The sequence below is a fragment of the Ascaphus truei genome, chromosome 15, assembly GCF_040206685.1.
Source record: "Ascaphus truei isolate aAscTru1 chromosome 15, aAscTru1.hap1, whole genome shotgun sequence".
Taxonomy (NCBI): domain Eukaryota; kingdom Metazoa; phylum Chordata; class Amphibia; order Anura; family Ascaphidae; genus Ascaphus; species Ascaphus truei.
In genome coordinates, this window is record NC_134497.1 from 23,824,640 (window position 1) to 23,847,839 (window position 23,200).

The following is a 23,200-nucleotide window of genomic DNA, read 5'->3' on the forward strand; positions in this document are numbered from 1 at the left end:
CAATATGACACTCTTTCCCCCTCCCCTCAATATGACACTCTCTCCCTCTCTCTCCAATATGACACTCCCTCCCCTCAATATGACACGCTCTCCCCCTCCCCTCAATATGACACTCTCTCCCCCTCCCCTCAATATGACACTCTTTCCCCCTCCCCTCAATATGACACTCTTTCCCCCTCCCCTCAATATGACACTCAATCCCCCTCCCATCAATATGACACTCTCTCCCCCTCCCCTCAATATGACACTCTCTCCCCCTCCCCTCAATATGACACTCTCTCTCCCTCCCCTCAATATGACACTCTCTCTCCCTCCCCTCAATATGACACTCTCTCTCCCTCCCCTCAATTTGACACCCTCTCCCTCACCTCAATACGACACTCTCTCTCCCTCCCCTCAATATGCCACTCTCTCTCCCTCCCCTCAATATGATACTCTTTCTCCCTCCCCTCAATATGACACTCTCTCCTTCCCCTCAATACGACACTCTCTCTCCCTCCCCTCAATATGACACTCATTCCCCCTCCCCTCAATATGACACTCTCTCCCCCTCCCTCAATATGACACTCTCTCCCCCTCCCCTCAATATGACACTCTCTCCCCCTCCCTTCAATATGACACTCTTTCCCCCTCCCCTCAATATGACACTCTCTCCCCCTCCCTTCAATATGACACTCTTTCCCCCTCCCCTCAATATGACACTCTCTCCCTCTCCCTCCAATATGACACTCCCTCCCCTCAATATGACACGCTCTCCCCCTCCCCTCAATATGACACTCTCTCCCCCTCCCCTCAATATGACACTCTTTCCCCCTCCCCTCAATATGACACTCTTTCCCCCTCCCCTCAATATCACACTCCCCACTCCCCTCAATATGACACATTCCCCCCTCCCCTCAATATGACACACTCTCCCCCTCCCCTCAATATGACACACTCTCCCCCTCCCCTCAATATGACATACTCTCCCCCTCCCCTCAATATGACACACTCTCCCCCCCCCCTCAATATGACACACTCTCCCCCTCCCCTCAATGTGACACTCTCTCTCCCTCCCCTCAATATGCCACTCTCTCTCCCTCCCCTCAATATGACACTCTCTCTCCCTCCCCTCAATATGACACTCTCTCCTTCCCCTCAATACGACACTCTCTCTCCCTCCCCTCAATATGACACTCATTCCCTCTCCCCTCAATATGACACTCTCTCCCCCTCCCTCAATATGACACTCCCTCCCCTCAATATGACACTCTCTCCCCCTCCCTTCAATATGACACTCTTTCCCCCTCCCCTCAATATGACACTCTCTCCCTCTCCCTCCAATATGACACTCCCTCCCCTCAATATGACACGCTCTCCCCCTCCCCTCAATATGACACTCTCTCCCCCTCCCCTCAATATGACACTCTTTCCCCCTCCCCTCAATATGATACTCTTTCCCCCTCCCCTCAATATGACACTCAATCCCCCTCCCATCAATATGACACTCTCTCCCCCTCCCCTCAATATGACACTCTCTCCCCCTCCCCTCAATATGACACTCTCTCTCCCTCCCCTCAATATGACACTCTCTCTCCCTCCCCTCAATATGACACTCTCTCTCCCTCCCCTCAATTTGACACCCTCTCCCTCACCTCAATACGACACTCTCTCTCCCTCCCCTCAATACGACACTCTCTCCCCCTCCCCTCAATTCGACACTCTTTCCCCCTCCCCTCAATATGACACTCTCTCCCCCTCCCCTCAATATGACACTCTCTCCCCCTCTCCTCAATATGACACACTCTCCCCCTCCCCTCAATATGACACACTCTCCCCCTCCCCTCAATATGACACACTCCACCTCCCCTCAATATGACACACTCCCCCCTCCCCTCAATATGACACACTCCCCCCTCCCCTCAATATGACACACTCTCCCCCTCCCCTCAATATGACACACTCTCCCCCTACCCTCAATATGACACTCTCCCCCTCCCCTCAATATGATACACTCTCCCCTCCCCTCCCCTCAATATGACACTCTCTCTCCCTCCCCTCAATATGACACTCTCTCCCTCCCCTCAATACGACACTCTCTCTCCCTCCCCTCAATATGACACTCTCTCTCCCTACCCTCAATACGACACTCTCCCCCTCCCCTCAATATGACACTCTCTCCCCTTCCCCTCAATATGACACTCTTTCCCCCTCCCCTCAATATGACACTCTCTCCCCCTCCCTCAATATGACACTCTCTCCCCCTCCCCTCAATATGACACTCTCTCTCCCTCCCCTCAATATGACACTCTCTCTCCCTCCCCTCAATATGACACTCTCTCCTTCCCCTCAATACGACACTCTCTCTCCCTCCCCTCAATATGACACTCATTCCCTCTCCCCTCAATATGACACTCTCTCCCCCCTCCCTCAATATGACACTCCCTCCCCTCAATATGACACTCTCTCCCCCTCCCTTCAATATGACACTCTTTCCCCCCTCCCCTCAATATGACACTCTCTCCCTCTCCCTCCAATATGACACTCCCTCCCCTCAATATGACACGCTCTCCCCCTCCCCTCAATATGACACTCTCTCCCCCTCCCCTCAATATGACACTCTTTCCCCCTCCCCTCAATATGATACTCTTTCCCCCTCCCCTCAATATGACACTCAATCCCCCTCCCATCAATATGACACTCTCTCCCCCTCCCCTCAATATGACACTCTCTCCCCCTCCCCTCAATATGACACTCTCTCTCCCTCCCCTCAATATGACACTCTCTCTCCCTCCCCTCAATATGACACTCTCTCTCCCTCCCCTCAATTTGACACCCTCTCCCTCACCTCAATACGACACTCTCTCTCCCTCCCCTCAATACGACACTCTCTCCCCCTCCCCTCAATTCGACACTCTTTCCCCCTCCCCTCAATATGACACTCTCTCCCCCTCCCCTCAATATGACACTCTCTCCCCCTCTCCTCAATATGACACACTCTCCCCCTCCCCTCAATATGACACACTCTCCCCCTCCCCTCAATATGACACACTCCACCTCCCCTCAATATGACACACTCCCCCCTCCCCTCAATATGACACACTCCCCCCTCCCCTCAATATGACATACTCTCCCCCTCCCCTCAATATGACACACTCTCCCCCTACCCTCAATATGACACTCTCCCCCTCCCCTCAATATGATACACTCTCCCCTCCCCTCCCCTCAATATGACACTCTCTCTCCCTCCCCTCAATATGACACTCTCTCCCTCCCCTCAATACGACACTCTCTCTCCCTCCCCTCAATATGACACTCTCTCTCCCTACCCTCAATACGACACTCTCCCCCCTCCCCTCAATATGACACTCTCTCCCCTTCCCCTCAATATGACACTCTTTCCCCCTCCCCTCAATATGACACTCTCTCCCCCTCCCTCAATATGACACTCTCTCCCCCTCCCCTCAATATGACACTCTCTCTCCCTCCCCTCAAAATGACACGCTCTCCCCCCTCCTCTCAATATGACTCTCTCCCCCTCAACTCAATATGACACTCTCCCCCTCCCCTCAATATGACACGCACTCCCCCTCCCCTCAATATGACACTCTCTCCCCCTCCTCTCAATATGACACTCTCTCCCCCTCCCCCCAATATGACACTCTCTCCCCCTCCCCTCAATATGACACGCTCTCTCCCTCCCGTAAATATGACACTCTCTCCCCCTCCCCTCAATATGACACTCTCTACCCCACCCCTCAATATGACACTCTTTCCCCTTCCCCTCAATATGACACTCTCTCCCCTCAATATGACACTCTCTCCCACTCCCCTCAATATGACACTCTCTCCCCCTCCCCTCAATATGACACTCTCTCCCCCTCCCCTCAATATGACACTCTCTCACCCTCCCCTCAATATGACACTCTCTCTCTCCCCTCAATATGACACTCACTCTCCCTCCCCTCAATATGACACTCTCTCCCTCCCCTCAATATGACACTCTCTTCCCCTCCCCTCAAAATGACACGCTCTCCCCCTCCTCTCAATATGACTCTCTCCCCCTCAACTCAATATGACACTCTCCCCCTCCCCTCAATATGACACGCACTCCCCCTCCCCTCAATATGACACTCTCTCCCCCTCCCCTCAATATGACACTCTCTCCCCCTCCCCCAATATGACACTCTCTCCCCCTCCCCTCAATATGACACGCTCTCTCCCGCCCGTAAATATGACACGCTCTCCCCCTCCCCTCAATATGACACACTCTCCCTCTCCCCTCAATATGACACTCTTTCCCCCTCCCCTCAATATGACACTCTCTCCCCCTCCCCTCAATATGACACTCTCTCCCCCCACCCCTCAATATGACACTCTTTCCCCTTCCCCTCAATATGACACTCTCTCCCCTCAATATGACACTCTCTCCCACTCCCCTCAATATGACACTCTCTCCCCCTCCCCTCAATATGACACTCTCTCCCCCTCCCCTCAATATGACACTCTCTCTCCCTCCCCTCAATATGAAACTCTCTCCCTCCCCTCAATATGACACTCTCTCTCCCTCCCCTCAATACGACACTCCCTCTCCTTCAGCTCAATATGACACTCTCTCTCCCTCCACTCAATATGACACTCTCTCCCTCCTCTCAATACGACACTCTCCCCCCTCCCCTCAATATGACACTCTCTCCCCCTCCCTTCAATATGACACTCTTTCCCCCTCCCCTCTATATGACACTCTCTCCCCCTCCCCTCAATATGACACTATCTCCCCGTCCCCTCAATATGACACACTCTCCCCCTCCCCTCAATATGACACTGTAACAGGGGAGTAATCCCTGTTCAAGTAATGTGCCTTTAATCTAGCAGTGTGGTGGTTAACTGATGGTAGTCAATTAATAAACACCACCTGCCTGATTGCTTACAAAAGCCTGTCTGTTGAAACAGGAAGTGACTCCTTAGCTCTGACTGAGAGCTGAACTTTGGAGACAGAGCAGTGTTCTTGAGTCTCCCAGGAGAGACTGACCAAGAGAACACACATCTCTGGGGCTGACCATGTCTTGAGCTCTGCCACAAGACACAGCAGAGCTGATTTCAAGACACAGGGAAAACTACTACACCTGAAGCTGAACCAGGAACTGAGAAGATGTTCCCTCCAAGAATCAGATAAGACTTTCATTATTAAGAGACTGCTTATATCTGCTTATTTCATGCTATATGTTTTGGGGCTGCGAGACATGCTTGATTTAGGGAGTTGTGAATTAATTGCATGGTATTTTCACTAGAGATACTCCCAAGTGAATAGAAGCTTTGTCCCCGCCCCCCCCCCCCCCCTGTGTTTGGATGATTTCCTGATGAAAAGGAAAAGGCACAATAAAGCCTATTATAATTTCACCTTATAAAGTCTCCAATTGTGTACCTCTGTGTACGTCCGTCTACATATGGTGTCTGAAGTGAGATGAGAGGTGTCTTTGTAGTTAAAAAGGACCGGAGATTTTTATGTGAATTTTTTTTTAATGCTTTTTGTCTACAAACAGTCTGAGCAACTTAGAAAAAAAAAAACCTCATGCAGCAGAGATCAGAGTTAAAGGGACACACCACTGAAACTTACACTGCATTGAAACTTACAAAAACACAGATGGACTCTTTGCCCCAATCCCAAGAGGAGAAAGACTGCTGAAACAGCTAATCCTTATTTGCCTATCACAAAGTGTAATATGCTCATTGAAATAGGGGTTTTGCCTTCCAGCCATAGTCAGGGTTCAAGAAGTGAGTCAGCCCTTAAAAGGGATAGGTGTTTGTTGTTTTCAAAAGTTTCGCTGAAGCAGTGAATACAGATGGTGACCTACGAGTGGTACTGATTTTGCAAATAATCTACATAGGGCTACCAGCTGTGAATTGAGTATATGCAGAAAAGTGTGAAAATTGATACAAAACTGTGCTGAAGCAGGGGAATTTTTAGCAAACAAATGCTGAGTGTAAAATTTCCCTATAGGGAAAAAAGTGATTTCTGAACTGTGTAAAAGGTTTTTCAAAACCAATTGCTGAATGTTGAGTCACCCTGCCAGGAATGAAAGAAATAGTCCACTGCAAAGAATGTTTTTTTTTCTGCAAGTAAAAAAAGTCTGCCTATATATATCTTGGGAGCAAAACAAACACCCAAAGTGTGAAGTGTGAATGCCATAATACCCAAAGATTAGACTGAAAATTACTGAACTCAGGCAGAAAACCAAATTCTGTTGCTGAAGCGGAGAGATTGCACCTAGCAAGTAAATGGTGTAAAGTAAACAGAAGTTTTTTCCTCGCAACTACACATTCAGCATACCTAATGAGAGTTTAACCTAGCAAGTAAATGGTGTAAAGCAAATAGACTTTTTTACCTAGCAACTGCACATCTTGTATACCTGATGAGAGAAAATGCATGCACAGTACTGCTGATATTGTAAAACTTATTCAAGAAAGAAAAATTCTACAGAGATGCCTGTGAGAGCTATGACCTCTGCAAGCAAAATATGCCCACCTGTAGGACTACCACAATTGGGGGTTCTAGCAAATACAGTGGCAACAGCTGCAATAGCGCCTCCTGAGGTCAGGAAGAAAATTACACCTGATAGCCTAAAAATGGAGGACAAGATGCAGCGTTCCTGTAATGAACCCTACCCCACGGAAGAGTGGCCCTTCCAGTCCAATAAAGAGGAAGACCTCTCTTACGGGGAACCCGAACCGAGTCACACCCACAAAACACCCCAAGAATGGTGGGGGTGCCTGAACTCGGCACGAACAGAAAAGACCGCTCCCTATGATGACGAATATGATCAGCAGGAGACAGAGCAGGAGCAGCAGATCACCCAATATTTCTGTCAGCTAAAGCAACTGCAAGAAAAGCCTGGCGTATATAATGAAGCTGCTAAAGTATCAAATAAAGTAGGAGACCCCAGTATTCCGGATGGGACGGAGTCATCCAAAACAAAGAAGCGGAAAAAGAAAAGCGGTTCTTCACTTACCGTGGAAGGAACAGACACGTCCGCAGATCCTGTGGAGAAAAAGGGGGACCGAGTTGCCCTGCAGCCTAGAGAAAATGGAGAATTCATCCCGCGCTTAACCGAATATCCAGAGGGCCCAAGGCAGAAGTCGTGTACCCCAAAGAAGTGTCTGTCCGGTGCCAACAGTGAGGAACCCTCAACCAACCATCCCAGGGAAGTGGAGCCGGAACCAGTGAGTGACGATCCCTTGACCAGCCCTGAAGATGCCCTGAAAAATGCCAGGCATGACTGTGATATGCTCCGTGAACAATTGAAACAAAAGGAAGATGGTTACACAGAGCTACAGAAAAATAACGTGAGGCTACAAAAAGATGTGCTCACAATTTACTCTTTAGCCAGGACAGAATTGGACAATCTCAAGACTGAGCTAGATACTGCAAAGGCTACTATTTCCGCCATGGATGAAAAGCAGAGTCAATCTGATAAAATGGTGGCTATGCTAAAGCGGAAGTATGAGGAGGCACTGAAGCAGATGACAGTCTTCCAGCAAGAGGTTCACACTCTTCGTATAGAGCTGAATGCCTCACAACAGGAGGTCAACAGTGTCCGGATAGAAGTGGACGTATCTCAGAAAGAGGTTCAGACACTCCGCAGAGCACTTGATGCCTCACATCATGAGACCAACTACACAGTCTCGCTGAGGAGCTGGACATTGCTAAAGAAACTATTGGTAATCTTGATACAGATCTCAAAGTCTCTCAGAAGGAGCTTCAGACCCTCAACCTAGATAAGGAAGTCTCACGCCAGGAGATTGTCATTCTCCAAAGCAGATGTGCGTAAATGGAAGGAGGACTGCAAAGAAGCCCTGAAGAATACAGAGACTGAAAAACGAGAAAATTCAAGATTAAAAAGAGAACTTAAAACTGAAAGAAGAAAATTTTCAGTTGACAGAAGAAGTCAAGGAAAAGTTTGAAGCAGAGCACCGACTGCAGAACCAACTGCAAGGTCTGCGTACGCACCTCGAGAAGGCAGAGGAGTAGCAGCGAACTCTGCAGGATGACAATCTGCAGGCTGTTAAAGAAATTCAAGTGCTGCAGAAACGTCTGATGACCCAGTATGTCCCCACAAAGCAGCATGAGAAACTGAAGGCTACCCTGAGCATCATCAAAGCAACGCTAAAAGCCAAGCTTAGAACCCAGGTGACGCGGCACAAAAGAGAGCACAAGAAGGTCCAGAAACTGAAACAAGTAACTGTGGCCCAAGCAAAGAATTTCATAGTGCTTCACAATGCAATAAAAATGTGGAGGCAAGCTCATAGAAAGCAAAGCATGCAGATAAATTCCCTGAGAAGAGACTTGCAAGACGCACTCAAAAAACAGGGATCTCTTGCGGATGAGATTACAGTCCTACAAGGACAAGTATTGACCCTGACTAAGTGTCAGTATCCCACAGCCTCAAAAACCCATGAAGACAAGGGTACAGTGAGAGCTGGGAATACCGCTCATCTGAAAGACAAGGTTGCAAAATTTGAACCACCTAAACAAGCACTAGCAAAATCTTCAGCCACCCAGCAGGCAACAAAAGAAGGTCACGTGCTGAATTAAAACCAGAAGAATCCTTAGCTGATGAAGCTGAAAAGATGGGACATTCTCTGGAAGTGGGTGTGGAATTGCAACTTAATCTCAAAGAGGCTGAACTAGCAACCCCATTGAGTGGGAAAAGGGCAGAGAGACAGCTTCAAGAGCGGAAAACTCAAAGGGCTGTTTTTAAACGCTCTGCAACTGCTGCCATACAGTATGCCTACAATAAGATGAGCACCCGACGCGAGGGAAATCTCATGACCGCGCACGTAGAAAAAAGACTATACTTGGAGAAAATCCTCCTCGAGCGACTGAGGGGTTCTGATCTCAAACACCTTCAGGAGGAGACACGAATAAACTGGAGAAAGGGCTCCAATCCCAACAGGACTGAGGGTTTTCTTCCTCCATCCACTCTCATTCAAGTCACTGAGATATCTAGAATGAGTGGAAGGATGGGCTTTGGCCGTGGCAAGCCCGAGCTTCCCACAAACAGGGGAGGTATGTAACAGGGGAGTAATCCCTGTTCAAGTAATGTGTCTTTAATCTAGCAGTGTGGTGGTTAACTGCTGGTAGTCAATTAATAAGCACCACCTGCCTGATTGCTTACAAAAGCCTGTCTGTTGAGACAGGAAGTGACTCCTTAGCTCTGACTGAGAGCTGAACTTTGGAGACAGAGCAGTGTTCTTGAGTCTCCCAGGAGAGACTGACCAAGAGAACACACATCTCTGGAGCTGACCATGTCTTGAGCTCTGCCACAAGACACAGCAGAGCTGATTTCAAGACACAGGGAAAACTACTACACCTGAAGCTGAACCAGGAACTGAGAAGATTTTCCCTCCAAGAAACAGATAAGACTTTCATTATTAAGAGACTGCTTATATCTGCTTATTTCATGCTATATGTTTTGGGGCTGCGAGACATGCTTGACTTAGGGAGTTGTGAATTAATTGCATGGTATTTTCACTAGAGATACTCCCAAGTGAATAGAAGCTTTGTCCCCCCCCCCCCCCCCCTATGTTTGGATGATTTCCTGATGAAAAGGAAAAGGCACAATAAAGCCTATTATAATTTCACCTTATAAAATCACCAATTGTGTACCTCTGTGAACGTCCGTCTACAGATACACTCTCCCCCTCCCCTCAATATGACACACTCTCCCCCTACCCTCAATATGACACACTCCCCCCTCCCCTCAATATGACACACTCCCCCCTCCCCTCAATATGACACTCTCCCCCTCCCCTCAATATGACACACTTTCCCGCTCCCCTCAATATGACACACTCTTCCCCTCCCCTCAATATGACACACTCTCCCCCTCCCCTCAATATGACACACTCTCCCCCTCCCCTCAATATGACACACTCTCCCCCTCCCCTCAATATGACACACTCTCCCCCTCCCCTCAATATGACACACTCTCCCCCTCCCCTCAATATGACACTCTCCCCCTTCTTTTTTTTTTAACTTTTTTTTTTATTATTATTTATTTATTTAATTAACTGGCGCCCGTCCGGAGTCATCGCGGGCCGCACAGAGAGGCCAGGCGGGCCGCATGTTGTGCAGGCCTGTGCTATAGTTTTTTGTTGAAGAATATGTGCACAAGATTATGCAGCCTTATACTGCCATCCTGTGTCGGTTAGAGGGTATGGCAAGCAATGCATCTTGTCTTTTACCCTCGCAGGCAGGGAATGGCCTGCAAATGTGGAATAAAAATGGCTGGGACAGGGCAACCACAGTAATGCCTAGCAAATCAGGTATTAACCCCTTCCTCCCCGTCACACATACATCCGAGAGTTCTCAAGGAGTTAAGCCCAGTAATAGCCAAACCATTATATTTAATATTCAAGGACGCCATATCCACAGGCACAGTACCACAAGATTGGCGTAAAACAGATGTGGTGCCTATACTGTATTTAAAAAGGGAGCTAGATCACAACCAGGGAATTACAGACCTGTAAGCCTGACTTCAATAGTGGGAAAACTACTTGAAGGTTTAATACGGGATAATATTCAGGAATACCTAATGAAAAACTAAATTATTAGTAATAGTCAGCATGGATTTATGAAGGATAGATCTTGCCAAACTAACCTTATTTGTTTCTTTGAGGAGGTAAGTAGGAATTTAGACCAGGGTAATGCAGTTGATGTGGTCTACTTAGATTTTGCAAAGGCTTTTGATACAGTTTCACACAAGAGGTTGGTGTACAAAATAAAGAAAATTGGACTCAGTAATAATATATGCACCTGGATTGAAAACTGGTTAAAGGACAGACAACAGAGGGTTGTCATAAATGGAACTTTTTCAGGTTGGGCTAAAGTCGTGAGTCGAGTACCTCAGGGATCGGTACTGGGACCCCTGCTTTTTAACTTGTTTATTAATGACCTTGAGGTTGGCATCGAGAGCAAAGTCTCCATCTTTGCTGATGATACTAAATTGTGTAAGGTAATAGAATCAGAGCAGGATGTAATTTCTCTTCAGAAGGACTTGGAGAGACTGGAAACGTGGGCAGGTAAATGGCAGCTGAGGTTTAATACAGATAAATGTAAGGTTATGCATTTGGGATGCAAGAATAAAAAGGCGACTTACAAATTAAATGGAGCTATATTGGGGGAATCCTTGATGGAGAAGGATTTAGGAGTGCTTGTAGACAGCAGGCTTACCAATAGTGCCCAATGTCATGCAGTAGCTGCAAAGGCAAACAAGATCTTATCTTGCATCAAACAGGCAATGGGTGGGAGGGAAATAAACATAATTATGCCCCTTTACAAAGCATTAGTAAGACCACACCTTGAATATGAGGTACAAATTTGGGCACCAATCCTAAGAAAAGACATTATGGAACTAGAGAGAGTGCAGAGAAGAGCCACCAACTTAATAAAGGGGATGGACATTCTAACTTATGAGGAGAGGCTAGCTAAATTAGATTTATTTACATTAGAAAAGAGGCATCTAAGAGGGGATATGATAACTGTATACAAATATATTCAGGGCCAATACAAGGAGCTTTCAAAAGAACTATTCATCCCACGGGCAGTACAAAGGACTTGGGGCCATCCCTTAAGATTGAAGGAAAGGAAATTTCACCAGCAACAAAGGAAAGGGTTCTTTACAGTAAGGGCAGTTAAAATGTGGAATGCCTTACCCATGGAGACTGTGATGGCAGATACAATAGATTTGTTCAAAAAAAGGTTGGACATCTTTTTAGATGGGAAAGGTATACAGGGATATACCAAATAAGTATACATGGGAAGGATGTTGATCCAGGGATTAATCCGATTGCCAATTCTTGGAGTCAGGAAGGAATTAATTTTTCCCCTTAATGGGGTTTTTTGTTTGCCTTCCTCTGGATCAATAAGTAAGTATAGATATAGGATAAAGTATCTGTTGTCTGGGGCGTGTCTAGGACGTCGACGGAGATGGCTGTGTGAGAGGAGAGCTCCACAGACCCTCAAGTATAACCAGATAATTTAGCACATTTCCCCCGATCCTTTTGGACCAAAAGTACCCCCACTGATCTAATAAATACCAGGGCATGGCTAAAAGAACGAAAAACTTGCCGGGACAAGGAGTTTCCAAATATTTCTCCCCGCTGCATCGGGGCTCCGATGCGGGAGGAAAGAGCCAAGATGGCGCCGCTCTACCCAGCGCACACGGCCCCAAAGTGATAGCCGCAGATCGGGACCGATCAAAAGAGAACCCTGCAGCAGATGAGATGTTCACTCGCTCATACTTTGAGGACCTTCTCACCGGAGCACTCGAGAAACTGCAGGATTCGCTGCAAACAGATTTAAAAGCTGTTGTTACCGAGTTTAAGCAAGCGATCTCAGGCCTCGGGGAGAGAACTACGGCGCTAGAGAGCAAGTTGGAGGAAGCCCACCAAAGACAAACAGCAGCAGAAAAGGAAATTTCCCGGCTGGGAACGGAGATAGAGTTCTTAAAAGATGGCATGGAGGACCAGGAGAACCGGCATAGACGGCAAAACATCAGAATCCGGTGTATCCCAGAAACGGTTCTCCCTGGTAACCTCCGTGCCTACTTGCTGGACCTTTTCTCCTCAGTTTGTGATGGAGGGGAAGAATCGGACTTTGAAATGGACAGAGCCCATCGGGCATTGGGCCCACGGTCAGAGGACCCCAAACTGAGGAGGGATGTGGTTGTCCGACTCCACAAATAAACCACAAAGGAAAAAATAATTGGTGCCTGCCGTGATAAAGACCCCATCCACTTCCAAGGAGAACATCTGCAAGTCTTCAATGACCTGTCAAAAACTACAATAAACAGACGTAGAGAATTAAAACCCCTTACTCAACTGCTCAGAGACAACAAAATAAAGTACAAGTGGGGATTCCCATTTAAATTGATCGCAATCAAGAATGGGAAATACCTGAGCGTAAGATTCCCTGAAGACATTTACAACTTCGCACGAGCTCTGTGGTTGGACCCACCAGACACATGGAACACAGAGACTCAGGACCATCAGAGTTCTGAGAATGAAGAACACCAACCCAGAGCTTCAGAGAGACTGGCTGTCCTCAAACAATTAAAGAACAAATAATAACACAGTTAAATCACTGTTTTCACCTACAGTTTAGCCCTGTTGGCTGTTAAAGTTACGAAACAAAATGTCTGCGGCTGAGGGACCCCCTGTATGCGGGCCCAACTAGGAGCAAAAGATTAACACACTTACCATTGGATGCTGTCCTTAAGCAAAGCCCTCCCCTGGAAAAGGATTTAACCGGAGTCAGAGGAGACGTCGCAATGAAGAGTCTCAACCTGTTGGGTGGTGAAGCCGAGATGCAATCCAGCTAGGAGCGGTGAAAACCCTGTGAAAGAGTCCTGCTTGGATGTACAGTCTACCCTAACTGCCACCGGATGAGCCGCTGAGGAATACAATCGGAGAAATTGTCCCCAGGAGCACGGCCTAACTAGAGCCGAAAGGGACGCAACGGGGACGAGGTGAGAGGGAGCGACCTCTATAGATACGCACTTGCATGCCTACCCCTTCTTCCCCATCCCTGCACCCTTCAGCGGCGAAGCGGAGGAAGGCGATTACACCTCAAACCACATCAGTAGATCGCTCGGGACTATCCTATCTACCTACCTCCGGTAAAGCCCTGCTGGCGACCGCAAACCCAGGACATCTGGAAGATGGTGATCGCTGGACCTGGCTCAACACACCTAAAGAGGAGGACGAGAAGAAGAAATCAAGCGATCAGCAAACGCAAGACCTGCAGGCGACGCACGACGGATCCCACCATCTTACTACTGCCCGAGCGTACCTGGGCCAGAACAAGGAGGTCAACAAAGAGAGACCTATTCATCCTTCCCTTCCCAACACCATCTACTTGCTGCAAACGAAGGAACGATCTCCCCGGCCCAAGTCGATGAGCCGAAGAAGCTAATCGGCACTCGCCAGTTGGGAAGCAACGAAGAGATGAAGGCAGAGGCAACCCCCCCGGGATGCGGTGGCAGGAGATGTGGAGACTCCTTTTTTCTCCCCTCTTCCACCGCGCCCTACACCTACATCGTGTCCACCGGAGCAAGCGAATACCTTTATCCTGTTCCATCATGGGCTACGGCAGCTGGGAATGCAAGGACTCCCATCCTCGGTTATTGGATAGGGCCCATGTATAACCGTGAGTACACGAAGCTCCTTAGCCCTGCTCTGAGCACCTGACCGCGGTGTCAGTATCCAGACAGGCCCCGCAAAAAATGTGGGAACACACTACTGGAGAGAACACAGACTCCCAATGACTATCTCAGAGTCTTGATAGCACAGACATTCTTACAAATGAGCATCGCTCGTCATATACAGTTTACAGTTGATTGCTAATGTTATTTCAAGAATGGTATATATCCTTATGTCCCCCCCCCCCCTTTTTTGATATACGGTTGGCCGAAATATAAGTTCCTTGTTGTCCACCCCCTCCCTCCCCCACCAATACCCCCCTCTCCCCCACTCATCCCCCCCCCCCACCCTTACCCCCCTACCCTTACCCTCCCTCCCAAAAGGTTGAATCAAGACCTACACCAATCCAGCTATACTACACAATACTCGTAATATGTATTGCTGAAAAATAAGCCTTAATTAGCCCTGTTTCAGGGCATGTTAATTGTTATATGTCTTGCAGAAATACCAGTTCCTTGTTGTCCCCCCCCCCTTTCTCTATAAGATCTTAACAAGTTCAAGACCAGTTATGTCGCAAAACACAGTTATCATTGAATGCTTTGTTGTATAAACTGTACCCTACCCCCCCCCACGTCAAAAGTTTTGCTAAAGTTTAAGCTTGATATATAAATAAAGACATAAAATACAATATGATGCATAGAGCTCACTGTAGACACTGATGTAACTCTAACCCTTGTTTCCACCCGAACCCCCTCCTTCCCATAGGATCTTAACAAATTTTAATACCAGTCGTGTTGCAAAACATAGATTAAATGCTTTACTGTATAACTGATCCCAACTCCCCCCCCCCCCTCTCCCACCCCCTCCCATACCCCCCCCCCCACACACCCCCACCCCTCAAACGGTATAACTAAGGTTTAAGACATATGATGCATAGAGCTCACATGGAAAGCACTGCTATATAATTTGTCTCCTAATGCACCCCCCTCCCCCCACCTCTCCCAAAAGGTTATATTAAAATCTGTGTCAGGTAGAATACAACACAAAGCTTTCACTACTGATATAGCTACAACAGCAACCATCCGATATTTCCCCCCCCTTCCCCCCCACCCCTCCCCCCTCCAACACTTCCCCCCTCACTTCCCCCCTTCCCCTCCCCACTCCCCCCTCCCACACACCCCTACCCCCTCCCACTTCCCCCCCACCCCTCCCCCACGTCATCATACCACTTTTCTTTCATGTATACTGTTTAAAATGCTCCCAGTTGTTCCCTACCCCTATTTCACAAAAGGATCTCCCAAACGGTCCAATCAGTATTGATGATATCATACAGTTTTCGATTTAGGGATTGCAATCCCAGTTAACTATGTTGTAACGCCCAGCTCCGGCGACAGATATTGTTATGCCAGTTAGTAATCTTGTAATGCACAGTTCTCGCTGTAAGAATTGCCATGCCAGAGTTATGCTGAACACTACAGCCCCCACAGCAGATTCTATTGTACAATAAGGTTCCTTAATCCATCCTCCCCCCCCCCTTTTTTCCCTCTCCTCCCAGGTGTTCCCAATGAGCTTTTTTGCTTCATTTAGTAGTAAGAAAAGAGGAGTAGCAATTCTACTCCGACAGGGAACACCATTCAATCATGTCAAAACAACAGTGGACCCAGAGGGTAGATTTTTAGTGGTATACGGCTCACTCGCAGGCTCGGCGATTGCCCTGATCAACATATACGCCCCCAACGAGAACCAAACAGAATTCCTAAAAGAAGTTTGCGAGGGTGTCGACCCTGGATATCTGACATCGGTTTTGATCGGAGGCGACCTAAATATGGTCCTGAACCCCACCGAGGACAAATCATCCGCAATTGGCCGCTCCCATACAACCCACTCCCAACAAATTGGGAAAAGGTTCAGGGGGATAATCAATGATTTCTCATTGGTGGACATCTGTATGTTCCAACATCAGGGCCCACAAGACTACACCTTCTATTCAACACCTCACCAAACCTATTCCCGTATAGACTATTTTCTGGTAACCAAGAATGTTCTAGAGGCCGCCACTGAGTCAGATATCAGCCCAATTACCTGGTTGGATCACGCCCCTATCACCCTAACCCTCTCCGTCCCATTTGTAAAATTAAATTCCTACTCCTGGAGGCTAAATGACTCCTTACTGAACCACCCTGAGATAGAGAAAGAGATTAAAACATCACTTAAGGATTACTTTTTCTTTAACTCAGGATCAGTCACTTCCCCAGCAATCCTATGGGAGGCCCATAAGGTAGCAATCAGAGGTAAATTCATCTCTATTGCATCCCATAGGGAAAAGGTCAAAGTAAAATTGATCAAAGATCTCACAGACAATATTGTCACACTTGAGCAATCACATAAAACTAACCCATCAAAGAAAATCTACAAAACATTAACCGCAGCCAGATTAAATCTAAAACAGGCCCAACTAGAATACGTATAAAAAAGCCCTCAAGTGGACAAATCAACAATATTATGACAAAGTCAACAAGGCTGACAGACTCTTGGCTAGCAGGCTAAGAGGAATACAGAAAAGATCCCACATAATAGCGATCAAAAATGGGTCTGGTGAGATACAATATAGCGACAAAAAAATAGCAGCAGAATTTACTAAATTCTACACCAAATTATATAACCTAAGAAACCAAAAGGGACATCCCGAACCAACAGCATCGGAGTCCATAAAAAAATATCTAGACGAGCGCATGCGCGAGGTTGGAGAGCATGGATGCATAATCCTATAGCTCTGTGCCCCTCTCCAACAGAAACAAGCAGATAGAACGTAATAGTGCACCAAATTCGAAAGAAAATATCTCACAGGCTGCATGGAGACCCCAGGATGTCGAAGAAGTCGGAAAACGGGGGCTGCCAGAATATTTTGGCGAAGGGAGAGCCCGCAGGGCAGCGACAGCAATGGCCCCCGCATCAAGAACAGGCTCCGAGTCGGAGGGTGAGGGAAACCCGGACGACCAGGGGCTCCTGCCGGTCAGGTGATGTGACATTGAAAGGCTATATCAGGACTTAAAGGACGTATTACAAGCCGAAATAAGAGCCTTAGCTAAAGAAGTGGGGGGCCTGGGGACCCGGACACAAGAACTAGAAGTGCGGGTCGACAAGAACTCTAAGGCCATTCAAAAAAGCTCCAAAGTAACAGCAGATCTGCAGTCCCAGATAAATGAACTCCGCGACCGGCAAGAGGACGCGGAGAATAGGGATCGCCGTAACAATGTGCGTCTCCGCGGGATCCCAGAAGATATAGTGGACTGCGAGGAGTTCGTGGAGCGGTGGTTGGCGCACGTTTGCCCGGAGGCCCCTAAGGATAAACTACTAATGGACCGGTGTCATCGGGCGCTGCGTTCTAGGCCCCAACCCAATGAGCTACCCAGGGACATCATAGTGCGTTTACACTACTACCGCACCCGGGAAGAGATCCTGCAGAAATCTAAAAATACGCCTGTCATGGAGTTTGAAGGAGCTAAAATCGTTGTGTTTCAGGACATTTCGCCCATCACGCTGGCTCGCCGAAGAGACCTGTGGCCCATCACCAGGGTACTGCGGGAGAAGGCGGTCAGATACCGTTGGACCTTTCCCTTCGGTCTCATGGTGATCCGCAATGGCCGCCCTATTCATCTAAAAGCCCCTGAGGAGGGGAATAAATTCCTTCAGAAGCTGGGGCTGGGGCCTGCTCCCGGCGCCACAACTGCAGAACCAGACCCCCCAGTGATGGGTCCAGCGTGGACCACAGTGGGAAGCCCACCCAGAGGAGAGACCGCGTGAGGCGGACACTACCACCCTACCAGGTTAAATCAAAACCCCTAAGTTGCAAAGTTACAATAAAAAGGTTTTTCTTGTTACCCCGTTTAAGCTGCATCAGCCCCGGCGTTGGGGGGGAGGTGGAGGAGGGGAAGGGGGGAGGTGGAGAAGGGGGGAGGTGGAGAAGGGAGGAGGTGGGGGTAGGTGGAGAAGGGGGGAGGTGGGGGGAGGTGAAGGGAAGGTGGGGAGAGGTTGAAGGGTGGTGAAGGGGGGTGAGGGGAGGTGAAGGGGGGGTGAGGGGAGGTGAAGGGTGTGAGGTGAAGGGGGGGAGGTGAAGGGTGTGAGGTGAAGGGGGGGAGGTGAAGGGGGAGAGGTGCAGAGGGGGTGAAGGGGGAGGGGAGATGGAGGGGGGGTGACAGGAGGTGGAGGGGGGGGTGACAGGAGGTGGAGGGGGGTGACAGGAGGTGGAGGGGGGGTGACAGGAGGTGGAGGGTGGGGGGTGATGGGAGGTGAAGGGGAGAGGTGAGAGGGGGGAGGTGAAGGGGGGGAGGTGAAGGGGGGGAGGTGAAGGGGGTGAAGGGGGGAGGTGAAGGGGGGGAAGGGAAGTGGGGGGGAAGGGGTGGGGGGGAAGTGGGGGGAAGGGGTGGGGGGGAAGGGAAGTGGGGGGGAAGGGGTGGAGTGGGGGTGAAGGGACGGGAGTCGGGGGGTGCGGGAGGTGAGGTAAGTGACAATTAATGTATCATGTGGCCGCTTGCTCCCCTTTCCCCCAGTGTCTGCCGGTCATCTGTGTCCCCCCCCCCCCCCGAATCCTTCTGTCTGTTGTGGATGTCTGCAGACGGGGGCGCGTGCACGTGTCCGGCCGCTCCCACACGGATCTGAGGCGGGAGGCAGCGTGTTGTGGCCGCTCCCCTGGCCGGCTGTCCACTCCCCCGCTGTGTCCCGAGCGCTCGCTCCCGTGCAGCCGCTCCCCCGCTGACTCTAGCGGCCGGGGTGTGAGCTTGGAGGCAATGCCGGAAGGGAGGGCGGAGGCGCAGGGGTTGGAGGCAGCGGGAGGCACAGGGGTTTTGCGCTGGGAAGGGAGGCACAACGGTTTTGCGCTGGGAGGGGAGGCACAGGGGTTTTGCGCTGGGAGGGGAGGCACAGGGGTTTTGCGCTGGGAGGGGAGACATAGGGGTTTGAGGCAGCAGGAGGCACAGGGGTTGGAGTCAGCGGGAGGCACAGGGGTTGGAGGCAGTGGCAGACACAGGGGTTTGAGGCGGCGGCAGGGGTGTGCATTGGGAGGGGAGGCGGCGGTTTAGTTACTTACCTGGGCAGGAGGGTGTGTGTGTGTGTGTTTGTGTGTGTGTGTGTGTGTCCACACCAGCCAATGAGAGGTGTGCGGGGGCGGGCAGGCCAAAGGAGCCATCTCATTGGCCTGAGGCGGAGTGACAAACAGACACGCATACAACGCTTTGAGAAATATATATATAGATGGTAACATCTGTACTAAAACTTACTATAAACCAGTAAGTTGCCTCAACTACATAGAGGCAGACAGTAACCATTTGAGTATTTGGCTCAATAATATCCCCCAAAGGGGAATAAAGAAGAGTTAAACGGAATTGCACTAATAGTGTATATGAACAACAGGCCGAACTCATGCTTAATAAATTTAAATCTAAAAATTATAATAAAGCAATACTTGATCAAGCATACTCTAAAATAAAAAATATGGATAGGAAAGATCTATTAAAATACAATAATAAGAAAGCTGAACGTGCAGACAACTTGGAGCAAATTGATGTTCCATTTCTCAGTGTCATGATAGGCTTGCCAGGTGTGTAATAAAGGGGTCAACCCCCAGTTGGCAGCCCCTACAATCGTGCAGGATGCGAGGGGTTAATGGAATCGTATACATGAATTTCTGCAGTCCTCTGCTTCAGCACAAAATGTATTCCCCCTTGTTTTATGTGTTCCTTCCCTGTGCCGTGATTGTACCAAACGTCTGCATTGGGATCGGGCCGGGAGGGAAGGGGTTAACTGTGTTTGAATGTTTATGGCCCTTTGTTCCCCCATCCCGCCTTTTTGGCCACCATTTGCAGTGACATACAGAATGCCATGTATTCCTATGCAGAGTTTACGGGGCTGTTGCGATTGCTGCTGTTTTTGAGATGAGGTTTCGGACCTAATAACATTGTCTCTGGCATCACGGTACCTGGAGGGCTGAAGTTTGGCCACAAGATGGAGGTCCCTGAGTCAGGATTGCATGGCAGGTTTCGTCCCTCTCAGATTAACCGAACTGAGTATTTTTGATGTATATGAATTGTGGTGTATTTCTGTATAGTCAGGGCTACCCAATTGGCCCACGAGGGTTCCTGGCCATTTTGAATTGTGGTGAGCCATCGGGCGCCGGTGTGTCTGCGTGCTTTGGCCAGATCAAGGCTTCACCTCCCAGATTAAGTATGCAGGGGGGAGAGATAGCAGGATCTGGTTGTTTATGTTCAAAGGCCACAAATCACACCTCCAGTCAGGGTTTCCTCTGTGAAGAAATACAGATGGTGGACTTGTGGGCACCGGGCTTGAGAGTGGGGTGCACTGGATGGGACTCTTGACAGTGTGTGCGCATGTCCCGCCTACCGGGGGGCAAGAGCCGGCTTGCTCCCGCGTGAGCTGGCAAGAGTTAATTGGGTCCAGATAATTGTTCTCCAATACCTGGGTCCCAATGTTAAGGAGTAAAGGCTAAAATCTATTTAAGTGACTGTAAGCCCTCTACCCAGTTGTCTTCGTTTGTATCCTGTATTGCTGAATTGATTGCTAGCCTGAATCCTGGCAACTTCATGGTCCCCTTCCTAAATAAGTGTAAATATTCCGTTTGTTATTTGTCCAACATTGTGTGTCCACCTTATTTGAAGGAATAAAATCTCTATATCATATCACAGTCGTATTCAATTCAACCCAGTAATTATGTGTATATTATAACCCTGTAAATTATCGTGACAATCACCCAATATAATCCACTAGCATCACAAATTAAAAAAGTTGTTAAAAAACATTGGCCTTTAGTTTTAAAGGACCCCATCTTACAATCTCATTTCCCATTAAATCCAAGGGTATTATTCACAAAAGCAGATACCCTTAAAAAATATGTTTCACCTAGCTATCTAAAACCATCATCACTAGTCAAATCTGTAGGTACATTTTTAGAGGCTAAAGTTTTCTTCAAGTGCCTTAAAGTGCAAAATGTGTAAATTGGACCTTTATGGTTCTAAACAAATTAGGAGCTTCTCTTCAACTCATACAGGAATAGAATAGAATATAAGACAATTTATAAATTGTGATTCAACCAATATTGTATACCTAGTACAGTGCCCCTGTCAAAAACAAGATATAGGGCACACCACTAGAAAGCTAAAACTTCGCTTTGCTGAGCACATTTCAAACATTCAAAGGGGTTTCTTACAACATACATTATCTAGACATTTTGTTGAGAAACATCATTGTGATCCTGTAGGCATTCGTTTTATTGGGATCGATAGGCTATCTGCTAACTGGAGAGGAGGCGATAATATTAATGCCATCTCCAAGCTTGAGACCAAGTGGATCCATACTGTACAATGAAAACGTTGGTTCCACTTGGTCTCAATACCGATATAGATCTAGGTGCATTTATGCAATAATATCAGCACATGTAAATTCACAGGTTAGAGTAATAACTCATGTATAGCCCTTCGGTCCCGAAGATAAGAATGCCTATAGACAACCATGTATAATAATTTTTTGTTCTCTCTGTTCTTATTCTTTTTCGTTTATGTATGTTTTATATATTTTAAATAATTTTGTATAATTTTTATATATATGTTTTATACAACTAGGAAGTTGAATTATAAAGTACAAAGTTCTTTCTGATAATAATAATGCTATACAAGATCTATGGTTGAGATAATATATACCTCTAAAACAGAGTTTTTGCATTCTTTATTTTAAAGGATTTTTTATTCTTATGTGTATTAAAAATGTTTATTAAATTGGTTAGAATATGTATATGTATAACTTTAAGGGTTCATTGTATTTGTATACTATTCAGCATATGTCTCTGTGCAGCTATAAGGCATTTGGGCGTTGGCTTGCCAATTAACCTATTAGGAGCTTGTACAGCCCTTAAATACACTTGCTAGCAACACAGATACCTACGCCTGATGAAGTCTTTTTCAAGATGATACGCGTATGGTGGAGGCTGGAATAACATTTCCTTAAGGTCTCCCTGACTCTCTGAGTTCTTAGCTCTATCTGGCAATATTGGTTTAGTATTAGCTGGACCATGTATGCTGATTCCTCCCGTCAACGGATACAACAACGCGCTGACGTCATACTCGCAATCCTGCGAGAATGGAGGGATAGCCAGGACAACACTGGAGACAGCTGCAGACACATCTTAGCCTGTGCGGAGTTTCAGCGTTCCACGTGGAACCAGAACCAACTAGCCGCCATACAGATCAGCAGTGAGGAGAGAATCTTGATATCCTACATGCCTGTTTTATCTGCTACTTTGTAAGTTGCCTTTTGTCTTTTGCGCATTCTGAAGAATACAAGCATACTTCACCATATTTTGCATCTTTTTTATTATTTCAGACTCATCTTCATTGGTTTCGTCCATATGCTATTAATTCTTCCCTGATACTTTGCAACAGTTTTCACCTATCACTATTTGCGCCTGTATTTTTTCTCTCCTTTCTATATTTCCATTACTATTGTGTATAGTATTAACACATTGGCAGCATTTAATGGTACATTGTCTGATTATAGTGTTTTAATTGTGCACTTAGTTATTCTATAAAATATGTATGTGTTTTTTTTTTTTTTTTTAACATGTATTGTAGGTTTTTTTTGTATGCCTTTGGGGGGGGGGGGTGGGGGAGGTTGTATATATTTGGGGGGTGGGAATTTTTTTATATGTATTTGTGGGTGGGAAGTTTTTTGCATTGGGGGTGAGAAGTTTTTTGGTATATATCGTGGGGGGAATTGTGTGAGGGAAAGGGAATAAATGAGTGTGGGGTAATTGACGGAGAGGAGAGAGGGTGTGAGTGAGGTAAAGAGGGAGTAGGAGTGAGACGCAGAGGAAAGAAAAATATGCGAATCGTGAGACGGAAGGGAGAGAAATACATGGGAGGGGGGAGAGAGGGGGCTCGTGAGGTGTGAAATGGGGGGGGGGGGTATTGCGGCTCGCAATACCATTGACACGGGGAGTGGGGTGGTCGGCTTA